Genomic DNA, 22,855 nt, shown 5'->3' with positions numbered 1-22,855 from the left:
ATCCAGCTTTGAAGGCCATAGTAAAGACTGTGGGGTTTATTCTAAAGGCAATAGCAAACCCTTAGAGAACATAGAGAAGGAGAATGATGTAATTTCATTTACGTTTTAAAAGATCACTTGGCCAGACACAGTGGCTCATGCCTGTAATCCCAGCACTTTGGGAGACCAACGTGGGCGGATCACAAGGTCAGATCAAGATCATCCTGGCTAACACAGTGGAACCCCAACTCTACTAAAAATACAAAAAATTAGACAGGTGTGGTGGCACAGGCCTATAATCTCAGCTACTTGGGAGGCTGAGGCAGTAGAGTCTCTTGAACCTGGGAGGTGGAGGTTGCAGTGAGCCAAGATCATACCACAGCGCTCCAGCCTGGGAGACAGAGCAAGCCTCTGTCTCCCAAAAAAAAAAAAAATCATTGGCTGGTGAAGAGTAGACTGAAGTGGAAAAGGGAGACCAAGCAGGACATACTGTAATCACCCTGGAGACAGATGAGGACACAGTGGTTAGAGCAGTGAGTCAACCGCGGAGGTGGTAAAAAGTATTTGGATTCAGAATATATTATAAAGGTAAACCCAATAGGATGTCCCAAAAGCTTGGATATACTGTGGGATAGAGATATGTGAAGGATAACTCTTGGGTTTTGATGACAAAAAAATAAAATAAATAATAGCCCTGTTTACTGAAATAGGGAAGACTAGAGAAGGAGAGGCAGAAGAAAGGGTTCATCACTGGTTTTGTTTTGGCCAAGGTAAGTTTGAGCTATCTATTAGACATCCAAGTACTACTGTCAACAGTGGCATGTATGAGTGTGGGGCTGTGTGAAGACGTCAGGGATGGAAATATAGACGTTAAACGTATGAATGCCTTGGCACCAGATGAGCTCTCTCTAAGGAAAATATGTTTAGAGGACTGAGGAAAGGAAGAGAAGAGAAGAGATAGAACAGAAGAGCTTTGGAATACTCCAACCTTTAGAGACTGGAAGTAGCCAAGGATACTCAGCAGAGGTAGTCAATGAAATAGAAAGAAATCTATTTGTCCAGGGAGAACATGAGAAATATTTCTAGGCTGGGCACGGTGGCTCACATTTGTAAGCCCAGCACTTTGGGAAGCTGAGGCAGGCGGATCACTTGAGGTCAGGAGTTCAAAACCAGCCTGGTCAACATGATGAAATCCTGTTTCTACTAAAAAAAAAACAACAACAACAAAAAATTAGCTGGATGTGGTGGCACGCACCTGTAATCCCAGCTACTTGGAAGGCTGAGGTAGGAGAATCGCCTGAACCCGGAAGGTAGAGGTTGCAATGACCCAGGCTGTGCCACTGCACTCCAGGCTGGGCAAAAGAGCCAGGCTCTGTCTTAAAAAAAATAAAAAGAAATTTAAAAAAATTTTAAAAAGAAATATTTCTGGAAGAAGAAACATCGATGAGAAGCAGAGTAAGATGAGACACCATCAGAAAGGCCTACTGAAGGTCACTGGTGATACTGACAAGAGTGGTTTCAGTGGAGAAAAGAAAAAAACATGATGTTGGTTGGGTTCAGGACAGAATGGGAAGAGAGGAAACGGAAAGCAGGCAGACACTTCCTTCCCAGGTTTTGCTATACGAGGGCAGCAAAAAAAAACAGGGAGAATTGCTGAAGACAAATGGTAGTCAAGGAATGGCTTGTTTATGGTGTGTGTTTATGTTTTACTATAGAGATAGTATAGCACATTTGCTAAAACTAAAAAAGTTTCACGAAACTCAGCACTGGCAAGAATGTGGGTAAAAATCATTATCCTATATGGCTGGTGGAAACAAAATCAGTTCATACTTTTTGGAGGTAGTTTGCTATTTCTATCAAAAATCAGTCATGCAACAAACACTGAATGCTTATCATATGCTAAGACTATCCTAGGAAGTGGGGATTGAGCAGTTTAAAATGTATATATAAAAATAAGTAACACAGGGCCGGGTGCGGTGGCTCAAGCCTGTAATCCCAGCACTTTGGGAGCCCGAGGCGGGTGGATCACGAGGTCAAGAGATCGAGGCCATCCTGGTCAACATGGTGGAACCCCGTCTCTACTAAAAATACAAAAAATTAGCTGGGCATGGTGGCGCGTGCCTGTAATCCCAGCTACTCAGGAGGCTGAGGCAGGAGAATTGCCTGAACCCAGGAGGTGGAGGTTACGGTGAGCCGAGATCGCGCCATTGCACTCCAGCCTGGGAAACAAGAGCAAAACTCCGTCTCAAAAAAAAAAAAAAAAAAAAAAAAGTAAAAAAGGAAAACAAAAAATAAAAAAAAAAAAAAAAAAAAAAAAAAAAAAAAAAAAAAAAAAAAAAAAAAAAAAAAAAAAAAGTAACACAGACAAAAATGTATACCAGATATTCAAGTAGGAGAGATGAACAATATAAAAGATAAATAAATAAAACTAGTAAAATCAAAAATGTCCATGCCATTCTCCAGATATGGCCAATTCTTTCTCTTCTGTGCTACCTCTACACCTTGGACATGTGTAACCACTGCACTCAATACTCTCTTATATAACTTATCTGGTGACACAGCTATGACCTCTTTGAAGGCAAGAATGACATCATATTTAGCTTTGCATAGCAGAGAGTAGGTATTTCAAAAATGTTTCTTAAAATGAAAGGATTATATTAATATAATGCAATTCTAAGAAGTATCTTAAGGAGTAGTGTTTAATAAGAACTGCCATCTCATCTGAATTTAGTATATTCTAGCTATATTGTTTATTCCTTCACTCATTTATTCATTCATATATATAATTTTAAAAATCAACAAAAAATATAGTAAGTGCCTACTATATGCCAGGCGCTATGCTAGACTAGGCACACGAGGGCGTATCTGCAAATCCTGCCCCATGTTCCTGCTAAGCCAGAGCTAGACACTGGACCTATGACTACTGAATACAAAAAAATCTAATGACAGTGCTACATTAATGACATTTATAAATGAGACTTTTACATGCATTTTCATTTATGCAAAGAAAGTTTAATACTAACCATTAATAAAGTTAGGTAGTAATACAAAGGAAGGCACTTTAAGTATAGTTTTTAATAAATCAAATAGTATCCTCCAGAATCTGCTCACTTTCTCTATGCCAGGTACTCCAAAATCTAAAAGATCCAAACTCAAGTTTCTCTAGCTCATGGGTATCAGGTTATGAATCTGCTTTTCCAGTTTTTTCTTGCTGACCTCTTTTAAAAAGTGGGAGAGGGCCTATTGGCACCACTCATCGGCAGAAGAGTCCAGCTGTGTGAAAACTTTTTTGGTTTATTTGAATTCTCACTTGGTTCAAGGGTAAGAACTGACACACCACTGGAAAGCAGTCAAGGCAAAGTAAACATTCAAATAACTTGTTAACAGGGGACACTTTCCTGAGAGAACAAGGACAAGAATGATTGTTTCTTCCTTTTGCCAAATCTTCCAACTATTTATTTATTAAAAAGCAGTGAAACAAATTTCAGAGTCAACTTTAACCCTAGTGCGTGACCTACTGAGTTACTTTATAGCTGTCCTTGAAAGTTTCACAGTTCATCACAGCTACCTAAATATTATCACACAGGAATCTTCTTTATTAAGTCTGTCTTTCTATTGTGTTACTCTTTAAATGCTCTCAGTTGATTTTGGAAGTTGGAAAGAGCCTATGGCCATAAAAGGCATTTAAAAACGTGTTGGCTTGATTTATATTTATTCAAGGCAAGCCTGCTCCGTTTGTTAAAGAACTGTGATAATGACAACAAGGAGTTGGATTCTGCTGTTTTATGGAGTTGGGTAGCTTGACATTACAGTCAACAGCCAGCGACAGCACCCCAGACCCAACCTCACAAATAAACATTACTGACTACACAGAGGTTAGATACGTAGAAATCACAGTATACCCATTAGCACTATTGGAAAATCTTTCAATGCTACGTCATTTTCAAAAGTACTATCTTTATCAAGAAATAAATCCTTAATATAAGTGTTATGACTATTAAGTTATTAGAAAACCAAATATATACGTAATTTATTTATATGTGTGTGCATATATACATGCAAGCGTGTGTGTGTGTGTGTGTGTGTGTGTGTGTGTGTGTGTGTGTTTATGTGGGTATTTAAGTTCCCCTACATTGCTCTGGCAAATAAACGCAATTTTGTTTGACAAAGTTTACCATAACTAAACAAGGTTTCTGTTATCTTATTCATAAGTCAGTGGCCTTAACGTGTATGTCATTTTTCTCACCAATAGAAACTGACCTAGGCAAGGGAGACAATGACCCTAATTTCCTCTACATAGTTGTTATTCCATCCTCCTTACCTTTTCTTTCAATCTGAAAATAATGACCAGCAGAGAAAAAAATCCATGATAAGAACAACCATCCCACTCTCTACCACCCACACCATGCATAATATGGGCTCGTTACCACCCCAAGGGTGCTTCACTTCCGTTCTAGCGAACATAACATTCAAATCTCCTCATGTAAAAATTAAAAACAGAACTGTGATTTAAAACATGTCAGAGAGAATAGAGTTCTGATTGAAATCACACTGCCTTTTTTTTTTTTTACTTCAACGTTTCTTTCATTTTGAATTTTTTTTAAAGCACTCCAATGTTGTCAAAATAATGCCTGGTGATATTTTAAACAAACTATTCAAGTTTTCTTTGCATATTTTATATGTTCGTTTTAGAAGTAAAGAATTGCTAAGTTTCTACAAATAGTCAAAAAAAAATCTTACACATTCAATATAATAACACATCAATATTTTGATACATTTCCTTCTCAGTTTTTTCATATATGTGGTATGCCGTTTTTACATAATTGTGATCATACATGTTATAGCTTTAAATGCTTTATTAATTAATGATGATTATTCCTTATTAAAATTCTTTTTTTTTTTTTTTTTGAGATGGAATCTTGCTTTGTTGCCCAGGCTGGAGTCCAGTGGCGTGATCTCGGCTCCCTGCAGCCTCGGCCTCCCAGGTTCAAGCAACTCTCTGCCTCAGCCTCCCAAGTAGCTAGGATTACAGGTGCACGCCACTACATCGGGTAAATTTTTATATTTTTAGTAGAGATGGGGTTTTGCCACATTGGCCAGGCTGGTCTCAAACTCCTGGCCTCAAGTGATCAACCCGCCTTAGCCTCCCAAAGTGAGTGTGTGTGTGTGTGTGTGTGTGTGTGTGTGTGTGTGTGTATTTAAGGATTACAGGCATGAGCCACCACCTCCGGCCCTTATTAAAATTCTTCATAAACAAGACTCTTAACAGCTGCAGTCACTCTATTGTATAGATGTCCTGTATTTTAGTCTACTTAACCATTCTCTTTTGGATAGTTAGGCTACATTTTTATATGTGTGTGTATATATGTATTTTGTTGCTATTCTAGCTAGCTATGAAGATTTTGCCTGTAAATCTTAAACCACTCTTCTAATTATGCCCTTAGGACACTTTTAGGAGTAGAATTACTGGATTAGGGAGTACAAACATTTTCAAGACTCTTAATACATACTGTCAAGTTGTGTTCCAAAGAGAACGCCCCAGTAGCCAACCCTGTCCCTCACAACCAAAATCAGCACACGAAGGTAACTCCCCATCACCGGCATATGGTTTAGATCCTCACACTGCGGTAAGCAAAGTATGGCCATAAATCATGACTTTGAGTAATTAACTAAAATACTTGCTAAAGCATAAAGCAACTTTCACTCTTGAATCTATTAGGGATTTTTCAAAAACAAGATTCTAAAGTTACATAAAAGTAACTGGAAAAAGAATGAAAGGCATGGACAATGCACGTCATATTTATCAAACGTGTCAATCCGAGAACTTCCAATGACAACAAAATTTCTGCTTTTTACCCACAATCTATTATATAGAATAAGGAATTACTGTTGTTACACTGTGTGGCTTTAACTCATTACACATATTTCTCAAAATAAATTTGTATCCAAAAACTGCTGAAACTTTAGGGGAATATTTGCTGAGAGTCAAAACAGTAAATTGCCATTCATTCCAAAACCATGTTCTTCCTTTCCTACTGCTTTTCTTGTCCATATAAAATATATATACCTCTATTTCACTAATCTACTAGAGGTAATAAAACAAGTGAAGGGACTAGACTTTGAATATGATTCCTTCTGTGAAAAACAGAAGTGTTAGGCTCATGGAACCCAGTGGTCTCAGATGGAATTAACATAACCACAATACAGTTCTTCCATCTCCTTCATATCTTCATATAAGCTAGTGGCCAACATAATTCCATTCTTCTCACTGACATTCTGAGTGGCTTTGTCTGAGAAGATGCTTAGTGGTTGCTTTGCTCTCAGGAAAGCACCTGGTAGTAGCCTTTCCAGAAAAAGGTTGTAGAACAGGTACACACACAAACACACAAAAAGCAGCTATGAGTAGTAAAACCATTAAACCACCTACAAATCAGAACAATTTGCTCCTCAATGCTATAAAAACCTTTGGAGACTCCCCAGTCTCATATGGCATGAGTACTGCTCCCAAAGTCCAAACGCCACTAAACAACAGCTGGTGTTTCCTAAATTATAGGGCTTTCTTTAAGCCTTTCTCCCACGTCCACATAGAAGGTAATCTGTCATATAAGCTGTACTTTATATGCCTTTCCAAGCTTAGAGCATTTCTGTGGGCAGAGGGAAGCTAAACATACACCTCATCTTAGAATAAGAAAGGAAATACTTTCCTAACGTTTACTTAACTTATTGTTCAGGTTGTGAACTTATTGCTTTTATAACCCCTTTTCAACATACTGCCAGAATAATCCTTTGGGAAAAGTCTTTCCTGAATTTCTAGATTTGATTACTTTGTTTTTGAAGCAACGCCTTTGCTTTCATAAGGACGATTAAGACTGTCTTTCTGAATCATTCCTCTCCCCAGCCTCCTATCCCAAACTTTCTTGTAGTTTTCTTTCATGCTTAGGAAACAACTGATTAATCTGTGAACAAAAGCTTGGCTTTGAGATCAGTATAGTTCTTCAAAATAGGAAATTATTTAAGTTAGATTCCCTTTTTAAAAAGGAATATTATTCTGTATGAAACGTGGTAATTTCCTTTTTAAAAACAATGATTGATCCCTATTTTCAATCTATTTCAAAATATGCTATTGATCAAATAAGAAAAAATTATTTTCAGAACAACAAAGAAAAACTAAAAATATCTAAACTAAACATGTCTACTTAAAAATTCTTGATTTTTAAGAATGGGTGCGGTGGCACGCGCTTGTAATCCCAGCACTTTGGCAGGCCGAGGGGGCGGATCACAAGTCAAGCCCCCTCGACTTGGCCAACATGGTGAAACCTTGTCTCTACTAAAAATGCAAAAAATTAGCTGGGTGTGGCGGCACGCACCTGTAGTCCCAGCTATTCTGGAGGCTGAGGCAAGAGGATCGCTTGAACTCAGGAGGCAGAGGTTGCAGTGCGCCGAGATCATGCCTAGCTGAGACTGCACTCCAACCTAGTGACAGAGTGAGACTCTGTCTCAAAAAAAAAAAAAAAAAAAAAATTCTTGATTAAGTACTACCAAGATTAATGCAGTGCAATTTCAATTACAGAAGTCAAAGGCAGTATACACTTTTTTTTAACCCATTGGACTATCTTGACCTTAACTACAGGCAACTTTAAGTCTCCTGTCAGGGCCGGGAGCGGTGGCTCATGCCTGTAATCTCAGCACTTTGGGAGTCCAAGGCGGGCAGATCACCCGAGGTCAAGAGTTTGAGACCAGCCTGACCAACATGGAGAAACCCCGTCTCTACTAAAAATACAAAATTAGCTGGGCGTGGTGGGACATGCCGGTAATCCCAGCTACTCAGGAGGCTGAGGCAGGAGAATTGCTTGAAATTGGGAAGCAGAGGTTGCAGTGAGCTGAGATCATGCCACTGCACTCCAGCCTGGGTGACAGAGAGAAACTCTGTCTCAAAATTAATAATAATAATAATAATAATAAAATTAAAAAATAAATCTCCTGTCAGTTTTCTTCATTCTGAATATTAATTTAACTAAGACGCTAACATCATTTCCTACACAAACTTCTCAAAGAACTCTACTTTTTAAAGTATTCATTCGATCAATCCATTTAATACAAAGAACATCAACTCTGGGCAAGAACCTATGAGGGGTACAAAGATGAGGAAGGCATAATAATTCCTGAACTTAAGGAAACTGCTCAACTGAGAAAGAAGGGCATGAACATAATTATCTCCAGAATAAAGAAAAAAGTCTTAAGTGCAATAAGAGAGTAAAAAGTATTGAAAGAGTTCAAAGCAGAGGAATTCATCTTTTATTCAGTAAATACCTGGTGCATGCTTACTATATATCAGGCACTGAGCTATCCTGGGAACTCAACCATGAATAAAAGAGACATAGCGTCTGCCTGCATGAGGCTTACCACAAGGTGTGGAAAGGTGACAAGTAAGGAAAACATTAAAATACAGACTCATCTGACATAGGAATGGCTCAGATAGCAATTTTTTGTTGCAATGACTCTTAGAAAATTACTCCACTTTTTTAAAAAAGCATCATTTTATTCAGTATTACAACTTTTTCAATCAAAAACTAAAGGAAAATACTCTAAAAAGTGATACTCTGATATTATAGCTTCAGGTCAAGCTGCATGCCCGATTTCTAGGATGCCACAGTTTTAGACTTTACACCACATCATGTAGAAAAAATTGAATTGCATGCTGTTTGGATGACCCCAAACATTGTGCTTTGTGTTCAGATGCCAAGTGAGGGGAGGACAGTGAGCACTCTACTAATCTTCTGTGAGATTCTAGTAATTAGTGAGATTCTACTAATCTTCTCTCTGCAGTGTGTGTGCACCATTTCCGTGAGTTGTAAAACACTCCTGTGTTGGGCTTTTGTTTTGCCATAAGGTGATTTGGGGTGTTTTTTTTTTTAATGCAGTTTGAATGCAAAATAACTACGAGCCTTAAGAAGACTTCCAGCGTCTAAAAATCCATTTCCTGACTCTACACCACCCTTGAAGGAATTCCTCACCATTCCTCTTTCACCAGCATCAAGGCTTCTCTACCTCCTTTGACAAGCATAATAAACTCAGTGCATTTTATTTAAGAACAAACTGGATTTATTTAAAGTACCTTTTACCATCTCTACAATGTGCTTTCACTGCTCCATTGATATATTTTTCTATCTATAAAAACTGGTTCTCTTGGATTGGGACAGAACATATCATGAATTTAACCATGAAAAGCAATGGACATGCTTTTCACCAAAAGGCAGAATTTTTAGGAAATAAAGGTTTTCAAAGATTAAAGCAGTTACGTGAGAAAGGAACAGATAAGCAAGAGAATAAAGCAAATACAGGTGCTCCCCAGGAAAAAGAGAAAGCTCACTTAACCTAGATTTGAACTTGGAGAGGTGAAGACTTCTCAGAGGAAACAACAACTAGGTGAAATGAGATGGATACGTTTGGGGGATGGAGTAGAGGAAGGGAGGAAGAGAAGGAAGGGAAGTATTCCAAGCAGAAGGAACAGTGTGTTTGCTCAATCACAGTGAGGAGGTCTGGGCTGGAGAATACAGTAAGAGAAGGATAGGACACAGTGAGGGGAAAGCTACCTTGGTGAGCAGAAACAAGAGTGTAAAGAACAATATAAATCACGTGAAGGTGTTTGGCTTTTATTCTGAGACAAGGGTGTTAAAGGCTTTTAAGCAGGCAAGGACATGACCAGACCCGCGCCTTTGAAAAATTACTGACACTGCAATGTGGAAAATGGCTGATGACAAGAGAAGTGAGAAAGCTATTGTGAAAGATATGGGGACTTGTACCGGAGAAATATCACGGGATACATTTGAAAGGTTTTTAAAACAATTTTAAGACATGATCATATTTAAAAGATGTAAGAAGCCAGGAGCAGTGGCATACACCACTAATCCCAGCACTTTGGGAGGCAAAGGTGGGTGGATCGCTTGAGCACAGGAATTCCAAGACCAGCCTGGGCAACATTGGGAGACCCCACCTCTATCAAAAATACAAAAATTATCCAGGTGTGGTGGTGTGCACCTGTAGTCCCAGCTACTCAGGAGGATGAGGTGGGAGGATTGCTTGAGCCCAGGAGGTTGAGGCTGCAGTTATGATTGCACCACTGTACTCCAGCCTGCGTGACCAAATGAGGTCCTGTGATCAACAGGACTTGGATAATGAATGAGTTGGACTGGAAAAGAATAGACCACTAGGACCTAGGACATCTTTGGGATCCATTCATCTATCCACTTCTCTGTTTCCCCACTGAAGGAATCAAGGCTGCTATCCAGACTTCTGACTTAGACGAGTGAGTGGATGATGTGCATTTACTGAGATGGGAAATGTGTAAGGAGCAGCAAGGACTTCTGCAGTCTGCTGCTGCTGTTTAAGGTGGCGGAGAGAATGGAGAGCGGCGTCTGAAGGTGTGGAGATAATGAGATGAGCTGGACGTAAGTGGGGTTCTAACGAAGGTTGGTCAGGCAAGCAGAAAGTCTGAAGATCTTAAGAGAGATTTGGGTTGCAGATGACACTATGGGGGGGCAATAGCAGACACAAAGAACTATGGCTCAGGCTGAAATCCCACAACTACCACGCTTGAAGGGGTAGAACTCCTCATTCAAAATAAACCACACTATCGATACTACTAATGAAAAGTTTTGAAAACAATAAAGGAAAAGACAGAAATAATATTCCAGGGATGGAATCAAACACTCAGACTTTTCTAAAACAGAGTTTCTTAATGTGATTAAATATCACATTTCATATTGTTGTACCTTTCCAAAGTACTACAGTGTAGGGTGGTCAGACACATTCCTTAACCGTTGACTCCTTCATGCTTACTAAAGGCTTTGATTAGGGACAGACTTCATGCTGTCCACAGGGAGTCTCCAAAATGAGAGTAACAGCTGGCATACATCTTCCGTGATTCTATGGGGAGGAAAGGAGAGACAAAGTGCTCTGCTAAATCTGGTTGCAACAAACACACTATCTAATAGCATGCTGCTCTCTGGGGCTTATGGGGGTTCTTTTATTAGAAACTGGAAAATTTTTTAAAGAAGTCATGTGCAATTAACAACGATGTAACTTCTGACGTGCCACATGGCTCCCAGTCCATATGACGAACACACAGATCTTATCAAAGTAAAGCTGCAGCATCTCAGACACCTAGGTCCACTGTCAATCACTGGGAGTGCTCTCTTCCTGCAACGATGAAGCCCCCTGGGTTTGAAATGCAGCTTTCCATAATACTCACTTTATAAGCACTTATTAATGATCATGCAATCATTCAGATTGACTTAAGAAAAAAAAAAAGTTCACACCTACAGACTTCACAACCCTTCCCCCACTTCTCTCAAGTCTCAGTCGAGTCAGCCAAGCATACAAACGATCCTGCTGCCTGCAAAAGCATTTCCTTTCACTGTGGACTGCCAAAAGTAGAGGAAGAAAATGGAAGTGACTTAGAGTTATGGCACCAAAAAAGGCCAAATGAGCAAAGAAATAATCAACTCCACATGAGCCACTTCAGCTCCAACACAATGAAAAGGGCCCAGGACGAACCCCAGGAAAGTCACCAAGATCAAGGGTCACATGCAGAAAAAGGCCACAGTGAGGGCCTGCCAGCTGCAATAGGAATCAATGTGGTCCTAATTACACACCGAAGGAGAGGGGGCAAGAGCTCAGTTAGGTTCTATTCACAATATTTGTGCGTTAAAAAAAAAAAAGTCAAGTGTTCCTGTTCCACTCTCTTTCTAAGAGACTATTTCTTCCTGCCCCTAGAGCACAGGAAGCCAAGAATTGTGAAGACAGTTCTGGCATCCACAGTGAGCTGTTCAGGAGCATTATAAATGTTTAAAAGCATAGCTGAATACAAATGGTGAAATTCTAAAAAGCAGTGCAAGAGAGATTATTAAAAAGACAAAATACAGAAAATTTCAAGGGGATTATTTTGCAAGTCCCATGGAGTCAACATTTGCCACAAATCCAACACTTGGTAGATTTTCAAGTTTGTCACTGGAATTGGCTTCATGGGAAAAAATAACTGTTATGGTAACCACAAAACAAATGCTAAAAGCACCATTTTAAAGTTTGCTAAGAACTAGCTATTGCAAAGATGCAGACAGACATTTGACTAACCTCTGATGGAGAATGAGGAGGAGGAGGAATATGGAAACATTTGAAAAACAGCTCCATATAAGTGTTAGGTAATATAATTAATATAGTTGTTAATAGGTCCAGCGCTTTGCTTAGACCTTACTGACTTATGCACTGGACTAACCGAAGCACAAGAGTTTCCCTGGCAGTTACAAAACACTCACCGTCAAGGGGTTTGGCTTAGATTCTGTTTTCATAACATGAAAAAAATCCTCAAGGAAAAACTCATTTCCATGAAGTGTATTATTCTAATACACACAGTCAAGCATTGGAAAGGCAGATAAGAAAAAACAGAAATCTTGGAAAAGGATCTTTGCTGCAAATAAACTTGAATCAATGCTGGTTGAACACTTGGTCTCCGCCACAATGACTTTTACATTATCTTACTGTCGAGTTATGAGTTTCCTCGAGACCTAGAACATACTAATACTAGTTTCCAAGTACCTTATTCTATCTGTAAACTTGGCTATATAAAATAATGGAAGAAATCTAGATTTCTTGTAAGTCCCTGCTTTGTTCAAACTGGTAACGGGAATTAGGTCAGACAGAGCTTCATGAAAGCTGTCATCCTACCATGGAAGAGAGGCTGTGCACTGATAAAGGGGTTCTTCGAGCACATTCATAAGCTGACATACTAGTCAATCACAGGTTACTATGTAGTTAGTATGTAATTGGTGCCAATTGACTGACAAGTCTAAAATTAAGTAAAAGTACACAGTGGCCTCTACCAGGAAAACTTGCACCCTAGAAAACTTTAAATCAGTGCCAGGCAGTTAAAACCAAAGTAGTAATCAGGATACAATGCCCTGATGAACTAGAAAATAGAAAAACAAATCAATTAGGATCACAATATCTTTGTAAACATAACACAACACAGCATGAAGTCATAGTCCAACTGGAAAAGTCCAAGAAATGACCTTTGGCATCGGGTCCAGCCTGACTATCAAAAATAAAGCAAAGTTTGCTGGAACAACTCTGCTAGGCCACACATGCACGAAGCGGCAGCGGCTAGACTGTAACATAACACCAGGCAACGGCAACCAGGACGGTCAAAGAAATAATTCACAGACACCGATACAGAAAAGGTACATACATATAAATATACACATGTAAACATACTACTAAAAAACACAGCAGCAGAAAGACTCAACCTGGAACACAGATAAACTAATTTCAATGATGCTTCTCTGTGCAAAATGTAATCCCTTATTATTTTCACTGTAAATGTATAAAGCAGGCATGAATATCATTCTCATTATGATTACATATGATTTTTAAACACATACAGTCTTAACTCTAACATTATGACCCAATTTATTCATTAATGACTACTTCCAAAAAAACAAGAACATCAAATACTTTCTTTAATGTACTACATACAACCAATAAAGGTAATTCCAAAAGAACTCCAAATTTCTTGGCACAATAACAGCAACAGGAGGTTAAATATGCAGTTTCCCAAGGTAAATGACTTCTTTAAAGAAACAATTCTCATGTATAAGTTTTGGCATACTCCTTAAAGCTTTTGCATTATACTATACTCATATTTCACCGTTACACAATAATAGATCTTATGTTTGCAGAATACACTTTACCTGTATACACCCTTGTAGGCCTCACTCTTCTTTGAAGGACTTGTCATCGCTGACTTCTGTGCACAACATGAAGGTTTCTTTCCTTTTTAGTGAGTTTTCTTAAAACTTACAACTTTATTTTGTTTTTGTTTTTGTTTTTGAGACAGGGTCCCACTCTGCTGCCCAGACTGGAGTGCAGTTGTGTGATCATGGCTCACTGCAACCTCTGCCTCCTTGGCTTAAGTGATCCTCTCACCTTAACCTCCCAAGTGTCTGGGATCACAGACACAAGCTACCATGCCTAGCTAATTCTTTTACTTTTTGTAGAGACAGAGTCTCACCATGTTGCCCAGGATGTTCTTAAGCTTCTGGACTCAACTGATCCAGCTGCCTCAGCCTTCCAAAGTGCTGAGATTACAGGCATGTGAGCCACTGTGCTCAGCCTACAACTTTATTATTTATATAATGTCATATAACTAAGTTGGGTCTTCAGGTTATAAGAATGCTGAAGAATGGATCCTTACATTAATTTTCTAAAATCTCTTCATTCAACCCATTTTCTTTCTTTCCATTTTTTTTTTTTTTTTTTTGGAATGAAGTGACAAATCATGGCTCACTGTAGTCCTGACCTCCCGGGCTCATGTGATCCTCCCACCTCAGCCTCCTGAGTAGCTGGGACCACAGGTGTAGACAACCACGCTCAACTAATTTTTGTATTTTTAGTAGAGATGGGATTTCACTATGCTGGCCATGCTGGTCTTGAACTCGTCATCTCAAGGGATCTGCCTCCTCAGCCTCCAAAGTGCCAGGATTACAGGCGTAAGCCAATGCACCCAGCCCATTCAACCCATTTTCTAAGGACAGATTATGAATGGGGTTGGAATCTACAACCTAAAAGTACAAAGAGCAGTTTTTCATTCATTTATACAGCAAAAATATATTGAGTACCTATATTCAAGGTAGTTGGGGAAAATATGGGTGGGGGGATAAAGTAGAATAAAATAAGACAGAGACCTTGACCTCGTTTCTTAAAACGCTCAATCTCTGACATCTTTAACTCTTGTATAGCAATTCATAAACAACTGAATTTAAAACTTTTTGGTATAAAAAAGTTTCAAAACATGACAGGATCCCTAATTTTTTAAAACAATATATTTAAAACAAAATTATTAGTTGGTGGTCTAAATGGATTTATATCCCTTTCCTAGAGAATGTTAATCAGGCAGAACACTTACTAACTTAGTGTGGCTTAGGTTCTGTCTACAAAAGGAAAAAGAACTCCACCATTTTTTTCCAGCTTTAGAATTACATGACAAATATTTACAACTGCTGTGTGTAAATGAAAAAACACATAAACACTTAAAAGTTTATCTTACACTATAGCTTTGCCTCATCTATGGCAGGCTCCAAAAATGACTGCACTAAGAGGAAGGGGGGAAAAAACAGCAGAGATATCCAAAAATCAACAAAACTTCAGCTCTAAACATTTAAAGTTCATCACCTCAGTTTGCAAGCAAAAAAGGTTGTTTATGTTCACTGAAGAAAAAAAAAAAAAGCAAAAAGCGAAGTTGAAAAGAAAAACAACAGTAGGAGACGTGAAATTCAGTGTCATTCTAAGAACCTGGAGAGGTGGGCCTTTCACTTTATATTCAGGAAAATCATTTGGAGAAATTTCCCTAGCAAACTTTCTTGCTTTGTGAACATCACAGCCACCGTCAAACAGTGGCTGTTTGACAGAACTCTAGAAAGACCATCAGAAACATGTATACAGTACAAGAGACAGATCTTCTCATGAAGACTCAGTATTTATCTTAAAAAAAAAAAAAAATCTCAGGCCTGGTGCAGTGGCTTACACCTGTAATCCCAGCACTTTGGGAGGCTGAGGCAGGAGGATCATTTGAGGTCAGGAGTTCAAGACTAGCCTGGCCAACATAGTGAAATGCTCTCTCTAATAAAAATACGAAAATTAGCTGGGCATGGCAGCAGGTGCCTGTGAACTCAGCTACTCAAGAGGCTGAAGCAGAATAGCTTGAATGTGGGAGGTGGAGTTGCAGTGAGCTGAGACTATACCATTGCACTCCAGCCTGGTGACAAGAGCAAAACTCTATCTCAAAAAAAGAAAAGAAAAGAAGAAAGAAAGGAAAGAAAGAAGGAAAGAAAGGAAAGGAAAGGGAAGGAAAGGAAAAAGGGAAGGAAAAAGGGAAGGAAAAAGGGAAGGAAAAAGGGAAGGAAGAAGGGAAGGAAGAAGGGAAGGAAGAAGGGAAGGGAAGGGAAGGGAAGGGAAGGGAAGGGAAGGGGGGAGGAGGGGAGGGGAGGGGAGGGGAGGGGAGGAAAGGAAAGAGGAAAGGAAAGGAAAGGAAAGGAAAGAGGAAAGGAAAGGAAAGAGGAAAGGAAAGGAAAGAGGAAAGGAAAGAGGAAAGGAAAGAGGAAAGGAAAGAGGAAAGGAAAGAGGAAAGGAAAGAGGAAAGGAAAGAGGAAAGGAAAGAGGAAAGGAAAGGAAAGGAAAGGAAAGCAAAGCAAAAAAAAAAAGAATCTCTGGTTATGAACAAAAGAGCATTTCCAATTTGAAAACTACTTAGTTATCAAGCATTCCAAAAACTTAGGTTTCAGATGTTTCATAACTCCACATAATCATCTTTTTTTCTTCCTAGCTTCCCTGCCAACCCAAGTAAGTACCTCAGGAGGAAAGGATCACATGTTAAGTGTAAGAATTCCAAAACATCAGATATGATTTTGTTTATTTAAATTACCTTCTTTGCTTGAACAGCCTTGAGGTGCGAATAAAACATACTACTAACTAAAGGCACCAACAGCAGTACTAATAAAACACCCACAAAGCAGCTTTTATACAGACAGAGGCTTTTAGGCATTTGCCTCCTAATCTCAGTACATGGAACAATGAATGTGCCCTTAAAACGAAGTGAGCTATTTCCATTTCTGCTGGAGAAGAAGAAAAAGTCAACTTAAGTCTACAGCTAGAGAGAGAGAACCCTACTTGATGCTGAGACATTATAAAAACTTGGGCATAAATCTTACAGATGAAGCAGCATCTAGCATGAGAAACAGCACAGAAGCCACTTCTCAAGATAGAAAATTGTACATAGGTCATTTTATTAAATGGAAACTACAGCAATGATTCGCAAACTTTGGGTTTTCAATAAACAGAAGATTCACAAACAAAACACCTGTATGTCCTATGTAAGCTTTCTAAAATGTTCCCAAAAACCATTTTTTAAAAATTATTAACTGCCATCTATCATCAGTATTTCATTAGAAAACAAAGTAGTAAGCAAGAAATAATTTCAGTATAAATACAGCGTATGCCCCTGCTTCCCATTTTACTCCAGATGAATATAAAATCTTCATTCAAGATCATGCTGGTTCAAAGATCAGTGTCAAAAAACAACTAATCTAGGGACTTAACGCTTTCACTGTGTTAAATCAGTAGGATTACGCTACAACTGCTCAACACCACACGTTTGGCTAGGAAACAGGCTGAGTCATCTATAAACACAGGTATTCCACAGCTCTTCATCCTCAGTGTCAGTACAGTCTCCCTAAAGCAGTATCATCACTCTTCTCAGTAGTGACAGGTTTCTGCCACTCAGAAAGATCCAATGTGATTAACCAAGAGCACAGTGCAGCGCTACAGTAAAAACATGGGCAAAAATTAAAATAGTTTAAATAATGAGTGCCACCAAAAGGTCCCTTTAAACCTAAGGGGAAAAAAAACACAAATAACACTAAAGGCACTATGATTTTGTTCACAAATAGAAATGACTCAGTGGGCTGCAAAACATTGACTGTGATCTTAAAAGCTCTAAAAGGCATATGACCAACAGTGGGTAAATGGAAATCTCTACATTTAGGATTATTCTAAGGATCTGTAGCCAAAACAAACACAACAGACTCTCTTCACACACTTATGACACAGATCAGCGTTACTGGCTGGACTATCAGGTTTTTATCATACCTAGTTAGGCTTCCTACAACATAAGAACCTCTGTATGGTCAAAATCACATAATAGCAAACTCTATTAAAACAAAATTCTACCACATAATGCTAGTACTAAATAGGATGATAACTTCTTAGGAGAAATTTTAAGCAGAATTTAACAGTACTGGACAAACTGGGTCAAACCACAAATAATTTCATAAATCTTCTTAAAACCATCAGGTCAATCTATCCCACCTCTTGCCAACACTTTTAAGTCTTAAATTTGGTAATATCTAAGAAATATCAAATACACATTTAGAATAATCTGCCACAGTGCTAATTTAACCTACACATACACAGGAGGTTAATCCAGCTTGCATGTGAGTCATTCCCTGTCAATGTCAGGCAATATCAACTTGCTGACTGATTGACTGATTGATTGATTGATGAGACGGAGTTTCACTCTTGTTGCCCAGGCTGGAGTGCAATGGCGCAATCTCAGCTCACTGTAACCTCTGCCTCCTGGGTTCAATAAGTTCTCCTGCCTCAGCCTCCCGAGTAGCTGGGATTACGGGCATCCGCCACCATGCCCAGCACATTTTGTATTTTTAGTAGAGAGGGGGTTTCTCCATGTTGATCAGGCTGCTCTCGAACTTCCAATCTCAAGTGATCCACCGGTCTCGGCCTCTCAAAGTGCTAGGATTACAGGAGTCTCCCGCACCCAGCCAATTTGCTGATTTATTTACATAAACTCATCTTCATAAGCAATTATAAAATCAGGATTTTAAAATATTGTATAAGTGCTTAAATCAGAGCTACCAGAGAAAGACTCAACTGTTTTTAGTTGATAGTCCTCATTTTTCTGCCTCAGCACAACAGAGTTACACCATATTCTCAGTGGTAATTGTGGGTCACCTGTAAGTGATAAGAAGGTGGGACTACACATGCAGTATGAAAAATCTTGCCAAATAATTCTGATACTCTAAGCCACCCCTGCCTCTTGCTTCCACAAAGCAGACAATAATTGGTTTGTGCAGATATAATTATGCATCTTACTAAACATCTGTTTTATGAGATTATTCAAATAACAGCTACCAGTTTTTAGGTTTATAGCTACTAATTATTAAGTTTATGGTTCAAAGATTTTACATATTATTATTATTATTATTTGAGATGAAGTCTTGCTCTGTTGCCCAGACTAGAGTGCAATGGTGTGAACTCGGCTCACTGCAACCTCCTTCTCCCAGGTTCAAGCGATTCTCCTGCCTCCGCCTCCTAAGTAGCTGGGATTACAGATGCACGCTGCCATGCCCAACTACTTTTTTTGTATTTTAGTAGAGACAGCGTTTCACCATGTTGTCCAGGCTGGTCTCAAACTCCTGAGCTCAGGCAGTCCACCCGCCTTGGCCTCCCAAAGTGCTAGGATTACAGGTGTGAGCCACCGTACCTGGTCGATTTTACAAATATTACTGAGGCAGGAGAATAGGGTCTGGAGGCAGGGAAGCTAATGCTGTTTCACGCCAACTTCCTAGAACTAAATTGAAAGGAAAACCCTAACTTTCCATACCTAAGTTACAAAAGGACCAGAAACAGCTCCCTTGGACCTTTTCTGCATGGCAGATGGAAAACTGGCTGTCCACAACAAATCAGACTGATTGCAGGCCGAGTCTTCATTCACACAGAAGTATAACTTTGCAAAAAGCAACCAATCAGATGTTTGCACAGGAGTGTGACCTTTGTAACTTCACTTCAGCCTCTGGTTGGCTCCTTTCTGTAACCAGACTGATTGTGGACTACCACTCAACTTATATGAGATGAGTATGAAGTGGCCAATGGGAAACTTTCAGGGGTTACTTGAACCCAAGAAGATTCTGTATTCGGGACAGTGAGCTGCTGCTCAACCCACTCCCACACTGTGGAGTGTACTGTCATTCTCAATAAATCCCTGCTTTCAGTCTTTTGTTGCTTCATTCTTTCTTTGCTTTCCTGGGCATTTTGTCCAATTCTTTGTTCAAAACACCAAGAACCTGGACAATTTGCAGTCACGACCCTCTACTGGTGACATTATTACCAATCTTCAAACTTAAGGATAGGTATTATTTCCATTTACAAATGAGAAAACAAAGAAAGTTCAGATAGCCTCTCCAAGGGGCCACAGCAAATAAAGACAGGGGTGAGATTTGAACCCAGGGCAACCCCAGTCTCACTCCATACACAGCTTCCTAAATAAAAGAAAGGCCTTGAGTACACATCTACTCTTATATCCACTTACTTCAGTGTGAATCCATGGCCACTTCTCATTCTGGAAGATTCTCAACCCCACTAGGTTTAAGTTCTTTTTCTCTATTCTAATCTGTGGATGAATTTCAGGAGGTATGAAATCACTGAAAAAAAGTCATTGTGGTTGTGCACTGCTGATAAATTATGGTGATAACTTGATCCAGCAAAGTCTGGAACATCAACCAAAGACAGGTCACAAAATTTCAGTGCCCAACTGCATTTGCATTTTTGGATCACACAGATGACACCTGAAGGTCACATGACATTATACAATGCTATACAAAGAAAGTTTGAAACAGGTAAAAAGAAAAGTGGGCGATCAATCTTCTAGCTCATGGCAGCACTTAAGGATAGGTATTATTTGGCACTGGTGTGCCAAACTTGAAAAGCACGACACAGATGACCTCACACAAAGTAGGAACACACGTATTGCACAGATGCCATGTTAAGATTGTTTATCAACAAAAAGTAAATATGAATACATAAAAAGAAGTTTTCACTGAATGGGTTTTCTTCATACTTTGTTATTATATATTGGGGTGCACTTTTAAAGTGACTGGCCTACAAAATAATGGATTGGTGAAAACAAGTTCACTGTTAACAGAACTACGGTAAGATCCAACAATGACACTTCTGGATATACATCCAAAAGAAAAGAAATCAGTATAACATATCAAAGGGATATCTGCATCCACATGTTTATTGCAGCACTATTCACAATTGCCAAAATATGGAATCAACTTAAGTGTCCATCAATGGATGAGTGGATAAAGAAAATGCAGTACATGCACAATTGAATACTATTCAGCCATAAAAAGAATGAAATCTTGTCACTTGCAAAAACATGGATAGCACTAGAGGACATTATAGTAAGTGAAATAAGCCAGGCACAGAAAGACAAATTTCACATGTTCTCATTCATCTGTGGGAGCTAAAAACTTTTTAAAATTGAACTCAGGAGGACGAAGAATAGAATGATGGTTACCAGAGCCTTAGAAGAGCAGCTGGGAGGTGGGGATAAAGTGGGGATGGCTAATGGGCACAAAAATAATTAGATAGAATGAATAAAATCTAGTATTCAATACTACAATAGGGTGACTATAGTTAACAATAATGTATTGTATATTTTTAAATAACTAATAACTAAATAGGAAACTTTGTGTTCCTAACACAAAGAAATAATAAACGCTTGAGGTGATAACCTAATTACCCCAATTTGATCATTATACATTATATGCCTTCATCAAAACATGACATGTACTACATAAATACATACAACTATTATGTACCTATAATAATTTAAAATGTTTAAAGCCCTTAAATTTGTGGGAAAATTGTTAAAAAGAAAAAATAATGGTAATCATGCTTAATATCAAAAGAATCAAAAAACAGACAAAGGAAGTATAAAATAAACAAAAATATTTTCCAACCATTCAACTCAACAACAGCCATCTAAATGTTCTTAAAAGATTATTTCAAATTTTTGAATTCTGTTGATTTTGGAGCCAGTATCTGTTTTGGAAATTTGTTTTAGTTTTACAAGATGTGTCCATTTAGTTTATTTTATACATAATTATATGAGATTAAAAATAAGAATTATTTAATCAATATTAGAATTTGATAATAATTTTTCTTTTTCAAAAAGTCACACATTCAAGGTTGAGGGCTAGCCCCTTTTTAGCAAAATATAGGATATTTTCATCTCAATTAAGACATATTCACTGAAATGGCATTATAACTAGCCAAACACATAGCTGTTTGCTTGATCACACATCTTCACAAATCTGGGCTGAGAATGGTGTTGGGATGGTAGGATAAGAATTGTATATTCAAATGCAAGATTCCCATTCCCCAGAATCAAAAAAGTTGTAAGAATCTGATAAGTACTACCCAACTCCATAGTCATCAAGACCACTACCCTAAGAAAACTCTATAAATGCAATGCAATAAACTTATCCTCTATTTTAGAGGCCCCAGATAGAATATCTTAAAGTCCAGGCATTTCTAGAGCTGTGGTACAATGTTTTCTCCTGCATATGTGTTCAATATTGCTACAAAAATTACTATGCTTCTCTGAAAACCTGTAGACCAGTGACAAAAATTCAGCAATTAAGCCAATCTGTGGGGTCAAAGAGAAGAGATTCTCAAGACTTACCTAAATAATATATTTTTTAAAAATTAAGACAAGCCATCTCCTTCCTGAAGCATCGTTAGCTGTCACTGCTGAAGACAGAAAGGTAAGAGCCAGGCGAAAAGAGGCGACGGTGGCCCCCCTTGTCATTTTCTGATTCTACAATGCCTTCTGACTCCAGTTTTTTGGATCCCCCTCCATTACTAAATCCCAGTCTTCAACTGCCACTTGAGATCAACTTCTACTGTACTTACCCTGGCCAGCTAGAAATAAAACAGGGGAGTGTCTGGGTGGGGCTGACAGTGTACATAGCGGTCTATCTCCAGACAAATCTCTGCTCTGGTAACCCCATTTCTACTCTATTTCTTCTTGTGAGGCATCTTGAGGATGGCACTTTATTGGTGATTTTTAATACTACCAATCACAGTTAAGTGTTCATCTGTTCCAACCATATGTAAGCCCAAAAGAAAAGTAGGAAACCTGAAAGAACAGATGTTAACAATCATGCTCAGTATTAAATTATACATCTGGCCAGGTGTGGTGCCTCATGCCTGTAATCCCAGCATTTTGGGAGGCCAAGGTGGGCGGATCACAAGGTCAAGATATCGAGACCATCCTGGCCAACATGGTGAAACCTCGTCTCTATTAAAAATACAAAAAAAATTAGCCAGGTGTGTGGTGCGTGCCTGTAGTCCCAGCTACTGGGGAGGCTGAGGCAGGAGAATTGCTTGAAACCAGAAAATGGAAGTTGCAGTGAGCTGGGATTGCGCCACTGCACTCCAGCCTGGTGATAAAGCGAGACTC

General features: G+C 38.8%; 1 protein-coding gene across 4 annotated transcripts in view; it reads right to left on the bottom strand.

Annotated features, from left to right (window-relative positions):
- CDON (cell adhesion associated, oncogene regulated) overlaps positions 1-22,855 on the bottom strand; it is a 103,642-nt gene that overhangs the window by 65,021 nt on the left and 15,766 nt on the right. The window lies entirely within an intron of this gene.

The sequence above is a fragment of the Cebus imitator genome, unplaced genomic scaffold, assembly GCF_001604975.1.
Source record: "Cebus imitator isolate Cc_AM_T3 unplaced genomic scaffold, Cebus_imitator-1.0 Scaffold0, whole genome shotgun sequence".
Taxonomy (NCBI): Eukaryota; Metazoa; Chordata; class Mammalia; order Primates; family Cebidae; genus Cebus; species Cebus imitator.
This window is presented reverse-complemented; position numbering and strand designations above follow the sequence as displayed.